The sequence below is a fragment of the Rhinatrema bivittatum genome, chromosome 5 (genome assembly GCF_901001135.1).
Source record: "Rhinatrema bivittatum chromosome 5, aRhiBiv1.1, whole genome shotgun sequence".
Lineage (NCBI taxonomy): Eukaryota > Metazoa > Chordata > Amphibia > Gymnophiona > Rhinatrematidae > Rhinatrema > Rhinatrema bivittatum.
In genome coordinates, this window is record NC_042619.1 from 153,343,317 (window position 1) to 153,356,244 (window position 12,928).

Consider the following 12,928-nt stretch of genomic DNA (forward strand, 5'->3'; position numbering starts at 1 on the left):
CAGTATCCTGTTTCCAACAATAGCCAATCCAGATCACAAATACCTGACAGAATCCCAATGGGGTAGATAGATTCCAAGCTGCTTATCCCAGGGATAAGCATGGATTTCTTTTTTTTTTTATTGAATTTTAACATAATTTACAAGAACTTTCTTGTTCTGGCAATTTTGGTGCATTACAGCAATTATTCATGTATGAAAACATTAATATATATCAAAAGAAAAAAACAGCCACCAAATTTAACAAAAGGAAATGTGGGAGCGAGACATCGAAACTATGAGCATCCAAAAAGTAACTTTCCACAAAATATCACAATGAACTACCCCAACTTAATACTTAATGTCAGATGCTCAAATCACAAACCTAAGAGCCCTTTAAGTTGATCTGGATCTGTGAATATGTGATTTTCATTATTATATATGACTATACATCTGCATGGATATTTAAGCAAAAACTGTCCCCCTTTATCAAGTACATCTTTATAGGCAAGGGATTTTTTCCTGCACAACTGAGTGTTTCTGGCTAAATCTGGATAAATCCAGACTTTCTGACCATAAAAGGTTAAATGTCTATACCTAAAGAAAAACCTTAATACATTTTCTTTATCTGTTGAAAAAGCAAAGTTCACTATAAAAGTCCCTCTTTGTTTAATCTCAAAGTCTTGAGAGCTTTGAAGGAATTCCGATATATTCAATGATGTATCTAACGGTGTTAAATCCTTTCTCTCATTTCCTTCGAGTTGCATTTGTTCTTTCTTCTGAGGGATATAGTAAACTTTAGTTATCACTGGCATACATCCTGATGGCATCTTCAAAACGTATAATATATAATTCTTGAACAATTCAACAGAGTTCATCTGCTTTATAATAGGGAAATTTAATATTCTCAAATTTAATGCCTGTATATTATTTTCAATATATTCCATTTTTCTCACGGTTTCACTCAACCTTTATTTGTTGAAATTGAATTTTTTCGACTTGGTTAAGATGATTATCCAAACTCTCAGTTTTCCCTTCTTGCCTCTTTAAAGATTTAGTATTTAATTTTAAAGTATTATTTGTTTCTGTCACTGCTTGAGTCAGCGAAGATATCGAGGAATCAAATCTAACGATTAGGTTCCATAATGTTTCCAAAGTAATTACTGGAGGTTTGATAATTACAGTCTCACTGACCTGTGCTCTTGGGTTTGCCCCCAGTTCCTGCCAATTTTCCCGATCAGTGTCCTTCGAAACCGGCATACTAGCCTCCATAGGTATTAGGGGAAGTGTTCCGAAGGCCTCGGAGGCAGGCATCTCCAACATTGCCTGCCAGCCAGATTCCTTCTCCACACTCAGGGCATCCTCTCCCCTTACTCTCTCCGAAGGTCCACTGATAAAATGGCAGTCTATCGGGTTTCCCCCGGCTCTTGCCCTAGAGTCATTTCACCAGCGCCGGGGGGAGATGGTATATCTGGAGCTCCAGGGCTTAATGAGATCTCCTCAACCTGGAGGTTGAGACCTCGTTCCAATTCCCCTCCCTCAGTGGTCCTCACATTGGGAGGATTTGGGGGCACAGCAAAACACTCCAAAATGCTCCTCTGCATCGTATCCACACTCGAGGTAATTGAAGGAAACTTTAACTTTGCTTTTCTTTTCATGTGTGGGATATTAATTGTCAAATAAGAAATATCTTCAGCAAAAAATTAAACTTGAGAACCAGAGCAGAGTGTTCACTTGTTGTTCAAGGGGCAGCCATTTTGTCTCCCCTGACAAGCAATGGATTTCTATAACCCCACCTTAATAATGGCTAATGGACATTTTTTCCAGGAACTTCTCCTAACTTTTTTTTAAATATACTTATACCAATACTTTCACCATATCCTCTGGCAATGAATTCCAGAGCTTATTTATGCATTGAGTAAAACATATTTCCTCTTAAGAGTTTTAAATGTATCATCTAGTAACCAGGTGCCAAAAAACAAGTGAAGTTTACATTCCACAGGTTAAACAGCAGGTGCAAAAGTGTGCCCACAATGTTTGATGATGTATTCACAAGCTACACATATAAAATACATAAAGATCGGTGCACTTACAAACCCCACCCTGGAAGGTGCTTGGAATGCCCTGTTTTATGTACAAAACAGCAGTCCACACAGTTTGCCGAGCTTATGAAAAATAACTTGGACAGCACAAAAGCGACTTATGTGCATACATTCCACATAAGTCTTTGAAAATTAGCCCCTAAAAAGCAAAATATAGGAGGTAAATATAAAATTTTAAAATATTAGGAAACAAACTCACAGGAACTAAAAGTGTGTAACATTGTATTTGCCTGGACATTGAGTTAATGATTATTTTCACCTTACAATTAGATAGTAGTATAAGTGAAATGATGGCAGGGACATGACATCTAGCACTTGACAACCTCATTCCATATTTACTTTTAATTCTTCTCAGAAGCTTATTATTTTCAACATTCCAATGCAGGTCTTTACTGCCCAAGGTAGCTAATTAAAGACTATCTGGATACTGCATACACACAAGAATACTGAATAATACATGAAGATTGACCGAAGTCAATATCTTTATATTTTTTTTTATCTTTTATTCAACAGGATTTTAGAAAAACAAAGTAAAAAAATGAAATGTCACCATGCTTCACAGTTTTCAGCAGCATTTTAAATAACACTGAAAAGCAAAATTGACGAGTTAAAATATCTAGAACTAAAATCCTAATAAGCCATCAAAGATTTGCAGTAATCAGTAAGTTTAGTGTGGCTATGTTCAATATGTTCTGTTAAGCTGACCTATTATAATATGAGGAGAATTTTCAAAGGCACATATGTGCATACAACCTGTTTTCTTGTAAGTAGATGGCCCTACGAATATAGCCTTGTGCTTATGTGCACAAATAATGCATGAAACACATTTTATTTCTGCTTTTACACACATGCTGAGCAAGAGTTCTGGTGAGCAGACTTAGGATGGGTATTTGGTATTTGCATGCATATTTTTGATTTTCTGAATGTATGCATGTAAATCCACATGCACTAAATTATACCTTCTCTGGAGCATATGTAGCTTTTTGTTTGTATGCCACATGGAGCTCTATGCAAATTTGTACATTTGAAAATTTTGTCTAAAGTCTGCAGGCAAAACGTCCCACAGACCTTAGCCTGTATGCGCTGTTTGAAAAGTACTCTCAATATGACCATTCTACATGGTGGTATTGAAAAGAATGAAGATGAGCATGTCATTGTATGGATTAGTTCACTTTAATTTCAGGAACTATGGTTCAAAGAACCTCTGCTAGTGAGGGACCTTGTAGCTTAAGTGCTGTACATTTCAATGCTTATTATTGTCATAGAAACATAAAATATGATTGTCCTGTTTCCACAAATTTTTTTTTTATCCCTTTATTCATTTTTACAAAATATTAACAAGAGAAATTATTGAACAACAAATTACATAGAATTAGTGCAATTAAGCAAAAGCTTATCATTAAAAAAAATGTTATCCATTAATAAAGTCATAATGCAAGAGCCTGGGAAAGGCAATAAAAAAAAGAAAGGAAAATGCAACAAACCTTCATACAATTATTATACAGCACACTTATCTGATATTAACTGGACATTACACTGTTGGAGAGGATTGCATTTTGTAAAATACCTTCTAAATGATGAGGATTATAAAAATATATATTTTGCATTCTCAATACATTTACATATACAGGGAGTTCTCAAAGTTAATGTTGCCCTTGAAGGAATGACCTGCTGCATCTTATTTAGAAATAGCTAGTGTCTTTGCAGTATAGCCCTAGACACATCAGAGAACAGAGCAACATTATGAAATAGGACATTATTTTATTGGGCTGAAAACATTTTCATGTTCCAATTTTTATCAGGTACTAAAGAAAAAACAGCCATATAAGATCAGTGTAGAGATCCTGTCAGATACCTACTAGGAGCCATTCAGAATATGTCATTTATGTGGGGAGAAAACATAATGAAAATGTGATTATGTAGATCCACCTTGTGGGGGAGAGTATTTGATAGGTTTCTCTGGTATAAAATGGCAGGCAACCATCTTAGGGTATGGATTTTCAGTTTTTCTTTTCAGAGGAGGCTGCTGTCTCCTGAATTTTTTGTTGTTTAAGTCTTAATGCCTCCATGGAGCCTTTTAGTTGAATGGTAGTTTCTTTCCATTCTCTCAAGCCGCTTTTTTCAATTCAATATGTATTTATTTAGATTGTGTTCTTCCATTCAGGCATTTCAAAGTGGGTTACATTCAATTACTGGAGGTATTTCCCTGTCCCTGGTGGGCTCACAATCAAAGGGACTGATACAATAAAGTGCGTCCAGTCTAGCACACAAGTTTACACGTGGTTGGATATGTGTTTTGGATGCAATAGACTAGCACCCAATGTAATAAGGAGATCAGCACATCCAAAACACACACCCAAACAAATGCATTGCCAATAGCGCCCATCACATGTAAATTCCATGTAGATGAGGCAATTAGCTATTACTTCCCCATGCAGAAAATTGAGAGATGACCAATGCATATTTTTTAATGCAGAAAATTGAACTCCAGCCCCAGAAGTGGCATAAAGTCAATCCAAGGGTAGAGGGCTCATGATAATTTTAAAAAATATGGTCCTCTGTGGTTCCTCCTACGTAGTATCATTGTGACACATACATTGCTGCTTGCAGTGTTGAGAAATAAATTTATATTGGCTTGATTTTAAAAAATAAAATTCTTCTGGATGCATTATTTAGATGCCCATAGATAGGGGCACTTAGCTATGGGTCTCTTCAGCAACCTCAACAAAATCAGCTGGAAAAGGGATAAAAACAGATGCAATTGTGGGTGCCCAATGCATTTGAATGCTAGGGATGCACAATTCTCCCCTAGTGTATCCTTTTCTGTGCAGCCCCTCATTTAAATACTACATTGGGCAGCCAGGGGATGTGGTTGCATGCCTAATACCCGCGCCCATTTTCAATGTGCATCTTCTTGCATCAGCCCCTAAGTTTTGTACCTGAGTCAATAGAGGGTGAAGTGATTTGCCTAAGGTAAAAAAGGGCGGCAGTGGGATTTGGACCCTAGCTGCCCTCATTCATAGCCCACTGCTCTAACCATTAGACTACTCCTCCACTCTGACTCAGCTATTTTCTACGCTTCTCTAACAACAAAAGGGAGCGTTCCTCTTCCCAGAGAAGGAACCTGCGGATCATCAGTATCCAGAGGAAGGACAACTTACTGCTATCTAAAGAAGAAAAAGGAAAGAAGGGAAAGAGGGGAAAAAGGAGTTGGGATGGACTCCACTAAGGCCTATGAATATTTACTAGATATTTGGAAAAGATCATCATTTCGGGAACGCCCCCGACACGCCCCCTCCCCACCCCTTTTACGAAGCCCCGGGACTTACGCGCGTCCCGGGGCTTTGCGCGCACCGGCGGCCTATGCAAAATAGGCATGCCGGCACGCGCAGGACATTTAAAATCCGCCCCAATATGCATACATTTGCATTAAAAATAGTCATTTCCTGGGGCATTTCAGCAGTGTGTTTAGAATCTACTTGCACGACTTACATTTTCAAAAAGCAAACGTGTAACTAGCATGCCAATTATGCATGTAACTTTACACCATTGCTTCAAAATGGGTAATTCACATGCATTTATTTAGCCGCATAAAGACCTGGTATTTAAACAATATTTCTATGTGTATCTTATACTTGAAAATCAAGTTGTTTAATATGTGCTTATATAAATGCAGGCAACTTTGCAGCTAGATTCTCTACTGAAAATTAACACCTAAATGTATACAGACCAGAAGGATAAATTTGTAACAGCCCACATACAAAAGTCAGCAAATAAACACATAAGTCCAAATTCCAAAGAGAACCTTTTTAATATATTTTTGCCTTAAAAGTTTTCCCACAAAAACGACCTGCACACAATTGCACCTGATGATTTATGTGTATGAAAGTTTCAGGAAAATGTGCATGCATACTTTAGAAACTTGAAAATTATCATGTAAATCCAAACCCTCTTCCAACTCCACCCTCACCCGTGGGAACACCTCCCTTTATGATATTCTTTTACTTATACAACCATAAATGAACTCTTTTCTGAAAAATCAAGGTATCAACAGCATCTGTGTCAAAAAACTGTATTCCATAATTCATGAATACCCAACACTGCCATGTTTTGACAAATATGTCTGCATCATGATTTTGCATTTTATTTTTGCAGTTTCTTCTGATGCATTTCTCTTGATGCAGACAGACTTTGTCGAAACATAACAGTGTTGGGGGTTGGGGGGGTTCATACATTATGTAAAAAATCTTTTTCAGGCAATGCTGTTGATGCATTGATTTTTCAGAGAAGATTTTTCATTTTTAGTTCTTTAAGTAAAAGGTTGTGATGCATTGTTTTAAGTATGGTTAGTCTTTAAAAAATGGCAAATGACAGATTCAAAAGGGCCTAGAGCCCATTGCATAACATAAGGCTGCTGATCTGAGCTTATGCACATGTAAAGATCTGATACCATTTTTATGAGATTATTTTTTTGAATTACTTATAAATGTTGCTTTTCTTTTCTCATATGGGGTAGTCAGTTTTATAACAATTGATTTCCATAGGTGAAACATTATTTTAGATCCCTGCTTGTTTAGTTCTAGACTAATTTTTTAGTTAAATTAATATTTTTACTCATGTAAAAATCCTTATAAACTATTACAAATCAAATACTGAATGGGAACTCTATAAAATAAAACTATTTTCAAATATAACACCATCAAGATTTCAGAAAGAATCACACAGGTTATTCCAAAGGCCCAGGACAGCTAAATTAACTGCATATCCTGCCAATAAATTATGCAATAATTCAGCCATTTTTAAAGGGAAACCAGCAAGGCAGGAGTGACTAATAATTGTTCTTTTCATGTTTACAGATGGACTAGAGATATAGACGAGGTAAGAATGTAAGGACTATGGGGGTAGCCATTTTTTTTTTGTTTAGTTATTTTTTTCTTTTGAATTTAATGTTTGTTTTTGCATGGCAAACAAACTGAAGCAAAATAAACATTAAATAAAATTAATTCTGAATACAAATAAAATAATAAAAAATAAGTGGAAGAAAAATGTGGTTTCCCCACATCCTAAGTACCTAACATTTTACCTGTCCTAATGCCACTTGTGTGGCTGCCTTCTTTTTAGGAGTCTAACTTTTGGTATGCTATTAATTTGCTTGATTTTAGAAATATTTGTTTAGTTCCTAGTGCTGAAAATTTTGCTAAGTGAACATCTTTTTTCTAAGACCTAACTATCCATGAGATTGCTCACTTCTTATGCACCCTAATTTAGTTGCCTAGTGAAATACGGCTCCTAAACTTAAGTGTTCAACCCTATTCATTTTTCAAAGGGGCTGATTAGTATGCCTATATTTCAAAGTTAGGAACATTATTGGATCTGCTGCTCACAAACGAAGATAGTATTTTTAATATCTGGGTAGGTGCCCATCTGAATGCCAGTGATCATCAGAAGATATGATTAGATATAGCAGCTAAGACACAGAGAAGTCACATTAATATCAAAGTCATAGATTTCCAAAATACAGACTTTGTTAAAATAGGGAAGTACCTTGAGGAGGAGCTAGACAGATGGGAGGAAATGAGAAAAGTGGAACAGCAGTGTGCTAAATTAAAACGAGCTATAACAAAGGCAGGAAATGTTTATGAAAGAAAAGTGAAAAGGAAAAGGAAACTGATATGGTACTGTAAAGAACTAACTGAGAAAATAAAAGACCAGCATTCAAAAAGTACAAAGGAATACAAGAAGTGCTCATTAGGAAGAATATCTGGTGAAACTGAAAGAGGCAAAAAAAAAAAAAAAAATCAGGATGGCAAAAGCTTGAGTGGAAGAAAGGATCACCAAAGAGGTAAAGTGAGGTGACAAAATATTTTTCTGATATATCAGAGAAAGGAAGAAGACTAGAGGTGGAAATGGATGATTGAAAGGAGACAATGGTCATGGTGTGTAAATAGATGAGGAGAAAGCAGAAACATTAAACACTTCATTTTAGTGTTCACCAAAGAAGACCTTAGGGGAAAGCCTGGTGCTGGTTGGTAAGAGCACAAATGGGAGTGAGGTAGATACCACTCTAATTAGGGAAGAGAGTGTGTGGGAGGCACTAGTGAAACAAGGCCATGGGGCAAGATGAGACATATCCTAGGCTATTGAAAGAGCTCAGGGAGGTGCTGGTGAGTCTACTTAAATGCCCGTTCAATACATCCTTGGAAATGAGAGTAGTGCTGCAAATTTGCGGAAGGGTAGTGATCATTCCACTTTACAAAAATGGTAGCAAGGAGGAGCCTGAAAACTACAGGCTGATTAGCCTTACCTTGGTGGTGAGAAAACTATGGAAATTCTTCTGAAGGAAAGGAAAGGAAAGTACATAAGATCATAAGAATATAAGAAATTGCCATACTGGGTCAGTCCAAGGGTCCATCAAGCCCAGCATCCTGTTTTCAATAGTGGCCAATCCAAGTTACAAGGAGCTGGCAAGTACCCAAACACTAAGTAGATCCATGCTACAGATGCCATTAATAGTGGCTATTTCCTAAATCAACTTGATTAATAGCAGTTAATTGACTTCTCCAAGAACTTATCCAAACCTTTTTTAAACCCATCTACACTAACTGCATTAACCACATCCCCTGGCAACAAATTCCAGAGCTTAATTGTATATTGAGAGAAAAATATTTTTCTCCTATTAGTTTTAAATGTGCTACTTGCTAACTTCATGGAGTGCCCCTTAGTACTTCTATTATCTGAAAGTGTAAACAACCGATTCACATTTACCCTTCTAAATTTCTCATGATTTTAAACATCTCTATCATATCCCCCCTCAGCCGTCTCTTCTCCAAGCTGAACAGCTCTAACCTCTTTAGCCTTCCTCATTATCATATCATTTTGTTCGCCCTTCCCTGTACCTTCCCCATCACAACTATATCTTTTTTGAGATCTGGCAACCAGAATTGTAAACAGTACTCAAGGTGCGGTCTCACCATGGAGTGATGCATATGCATTATGACATCCTTTGTTTTATTCACCATTCCCTTCCTAATAATTCCTAACATTTTGTTTGCTTTTTCACTGCTGCAGCACAATGAGCTGACAATTTCAATGTATTATCCACTATGATGCCTAGATCTTTTTCCTGGATGGTAGCTCCTAATAGGGGTGTGCATTTGTTTGCAACGTATTGGCAATCCGCAACGTATATGAAATATTCGTTGTATTCGTGGGGGTCACGAAACGTATGTCGAACCCCCACGAATTCAACGTATCACTAACGAATAAACCCTCACCGTCCTGCCCCCCCCCCCCCAAGACTTGCCAAAAGTCCCTCGTGGTCCAACGGGGGTCCTGGAGCGATCTCCTGCAATCGGGCCATTGGCTGCCGGTATTCAAAATGGCACCGAAAGCTTTTGCCCTTACTATGTCACAGGGGCTACCGGTGCCATTGGTCGGTCCCTGTCATATGGTAGGAACACAAGATGGTGCAGGCCGTCCAGTGCTCCTACCATGTGACAGGGGCCGACCAATGGCACTGGTAGCCCCTGTGACATAGTAAGGACAAAGGCTATCAGAGCCATTTTGAATACAGGCAGCCGACAACCTGAGTGGAGGAGATCGCTCCAGGACTCCCGCTGGACCACCAGGGACTTTTGGCAAGTCTTAGCGGGGGGTTCAGGAGGGTGGGGGTTGTAATAAATTAAATTTAAATGGTTGGGATGGGGTTTTTTTTGGGAAATGAATATATATATATATATATATATATATATAAAAAACTAATGAACGGATCGTGATCCACCGAGAACAGATGCAATGGATTTGGGTCCCGACAAATACGAATACCGAATGGGACAAATCTGTCCCTGCTGCACATCCCTAGCTCCTAATATGGAACCTAACATTGTGTAACTACAGCATAGATTATTTTTCCCTTTTCCTAGCGTGTAGCCAGATGGACTCAGAACAAGTGGGTATAGTGTGCTCGTGCTAGCAGTTGGAGACGGATATGACGTCAGCACGGGTACATATACCCCCACAGGAAGTGAAGCAACTCAGTAATTTCCATCTCCAAAGCAGTTTGGAGCTCCTGCACGCTCGTTGAGCTTGTTTTCCAAATCTACTTTCTATTTTCTACTTTCTACTTACAAATTTCTCAGAAGACGAGCCCTGCACTCCTGCGGTGATACCCTCGGGTCCCTCCCCCAGTTGAGTTTCCCGGGGTGATTTCCGTGATCCCTCGGAGGTCTACGCCTCGGTCCGGTGGCCGAATCGCGGCAGGGATCTAGCCCCCGAGCGAGAAGGGCTCGGGCCTGGCTGAGAGGCTCCTCGGTCCCGGCATGGACTTAGCCCCGAGCGAGACGAGTTCGGCGGCTTAAGGCAGCTGGTGCATTTCCTCAAGCGCGGCGGTGAAGGTATTTCCCCTCTCCCCCCGCAGCCGGAGACCGCCCGGGTTACAGCCGGGAAGCGCCGAGGATCAGGTAAGGCGTACATCTCTTACTTTTTGGTCTCCGAGGTACGAGGATCGGCGGCATGGCCTGCAAGTGGCACGCCGTGGAGGTCGCCATTTTGTCTGCCTTGTTCAGGTATTGAGCGCCCATGTTAGGCTCCTGTTGATGGGCGCATATTACTGACCGCATATTATTGAGCGCATATTGTACATTATTGAGCGCATATTGCTGACCGCATATTATTGAGCGCATATTGTATATTATTGAGCGCATATTGCTGACCGCATATTATTGAGCGCATATTGTATATTATTGAGCGCATATTGTATATTATTGAGCGCATATTGCTGCCCGCATATTATTGAGCGCATATTGTATATTGAGCGCATATTATTGAGCGCATATTGTTGTTGAGCGCATATTGCTGATATTGGCAGCATAAGCACCGGCGCTCTGCATTCGCAAGCTGTGATGGAACATTTCAATGCCCGGTGTCCTCAGAGGCGGCACCTCCTGATTCCGGCGTGAAAGCTCTCGGCCTCTGCTCAGCGTGCCAGCTTAGAGCCACGCAGAGCGAAGAGCCAGACTCCCTTTGTGCCCAATGTGAGGAGGTCATCGGAGCCTCTGGCCAGGACCCGTCTCAACCGAGGTTTACCGATAGTTCCCCAGGGGCCACCCCGGATCTAGCGGGGCGTCCTGAACAGCCAGGAATTCCGGGGGACTTGGTACCCCGACAGCTAGAAACCGCTTCCATTTCCTGGGTGGACTTATTTAAGGGGATCCATGCCTTTGTTCAGATGCAGTCAGCTTCCCGTCCAGGCCCTGCTGTCGCTTCAGCTGACCCTGCCCCTGGACCTTCTCGCCCTTATCGCGGGCACCCGCCTCCGGACAGTCCGGCTCATGCAGACCCTGATGTCTCGGAGGACGATTCCGAACCCCCCGAGGAGGGGGAACTTTCCTCGAGGATAGAGCCATACCGAACTATGAGGCGGTTCTTTCCCAAGGAAGATCTCTCCAACCTGGTTTCTCAATGCCTGACGGAGTTGGCGATTCCAGGCCCCAGTACTATGGAGGCATCCACGCAGAACCCCCTGCTGGAGGGTCTTCGTCCCACAGCCCGCCATTTCCCCTTCCTGCAAGCGGCGCAACAGCTGATCGATTTAGAGTGGAATGCACCGGAGGCCTCATTCAAAGGGGGTCGGGCCCTGTCCGGCATGTACCCCCTGGACCCGGCAATCAAGGATATGCTGGCGTGCCCTCAGGTGGACGCCTTGGTTAGCGCTGTGGTCAAGCGCACTAACATTCCAGTGGAGGGGGGGGGGGCGGCCCTCAAGGAGGCTTATTACCGACGCCTGGATGCCATCCTGAAACAAACCTTTGAGGTGGCAGCTCTGTCTCTGCGAATAGCAACCTGCTGCACAGTGGTAACGCATTCCTGTTTGTCACAGGTCAGGAACAATGCTCCGGCAACTGACATGGAGTCAGCTCTCTCGTTCCTTACGGATGCCGCCTCCGACCTAGTCCGTATGACAGCCAAGGGGTTCTCATCTTCAGTGGCAGCCAGGAGGCAGCTCTGGATACGGAACTGGTCAGCCGACGCCCCTTCTAAGACACGTCTCACTTGAATGCCGTTCAAGGGGTCTCTTCTGTTCGGCAGCGAGCTAGATAAACTGGCCAGCACATGGGGCACCTCTCCAGTACCTCGACTGCCGGAAGACAGGTCCAAGAGGAACCAGCGCACCTTTCCGAGGCCCTCCAGAGGTAGAAGCTCCCAGCGCTTCACTCCCTATAGGGGTCGCTACCAGGCACCTTGTCCTTAGGCCAGGAACCAGTCCTTTCGGACCAAGCAGCACAAGAGGGGAGCCGGCTCGGGTTCGGGTCCCGGCCGCACCCCGCAATGAGAATCAGCCGATCCATCCGGGGGTCGAAGCCATAGGGGGCAGGTTAACCCTCTTCTACCCCAGATGGGTCGAGATTACGTCGGACCAGTGGGTCCTCGCCATCATCCGAGAGGGGTATTATCTGGACTTCCATCACATACCCCCGGACAAGTTTGTGGAATCTCCATGTCCAAGCCACAAGAAGGCAGCATTGGAAGCTACCCTGGTGAGGCTCCTGTCCTTGAAAGCCATAATCCCAGTACCTGCATGGGAAATGGATTCTGGGCACTATTCCATTTATTTCATGGTACCCAAGAAAGAGGGCACTTTCCGGCCCGTATTGGACCTCAAGTCAGTCAACCGATACTTAAGAGTTCCGCGGTTTTGCATGGAAACTCTGCGCTCAGTCAAGACCGCAGTACAGCCAGGGGAATTCCTCATGTCTTTAGACTTGTCAGAAGCCTACCTGCATATCCCGATCCATCGGGATGATCAGCGCTACCTACGCTTCAAGGTTCTGGGACAACACTTCCAATTCCGG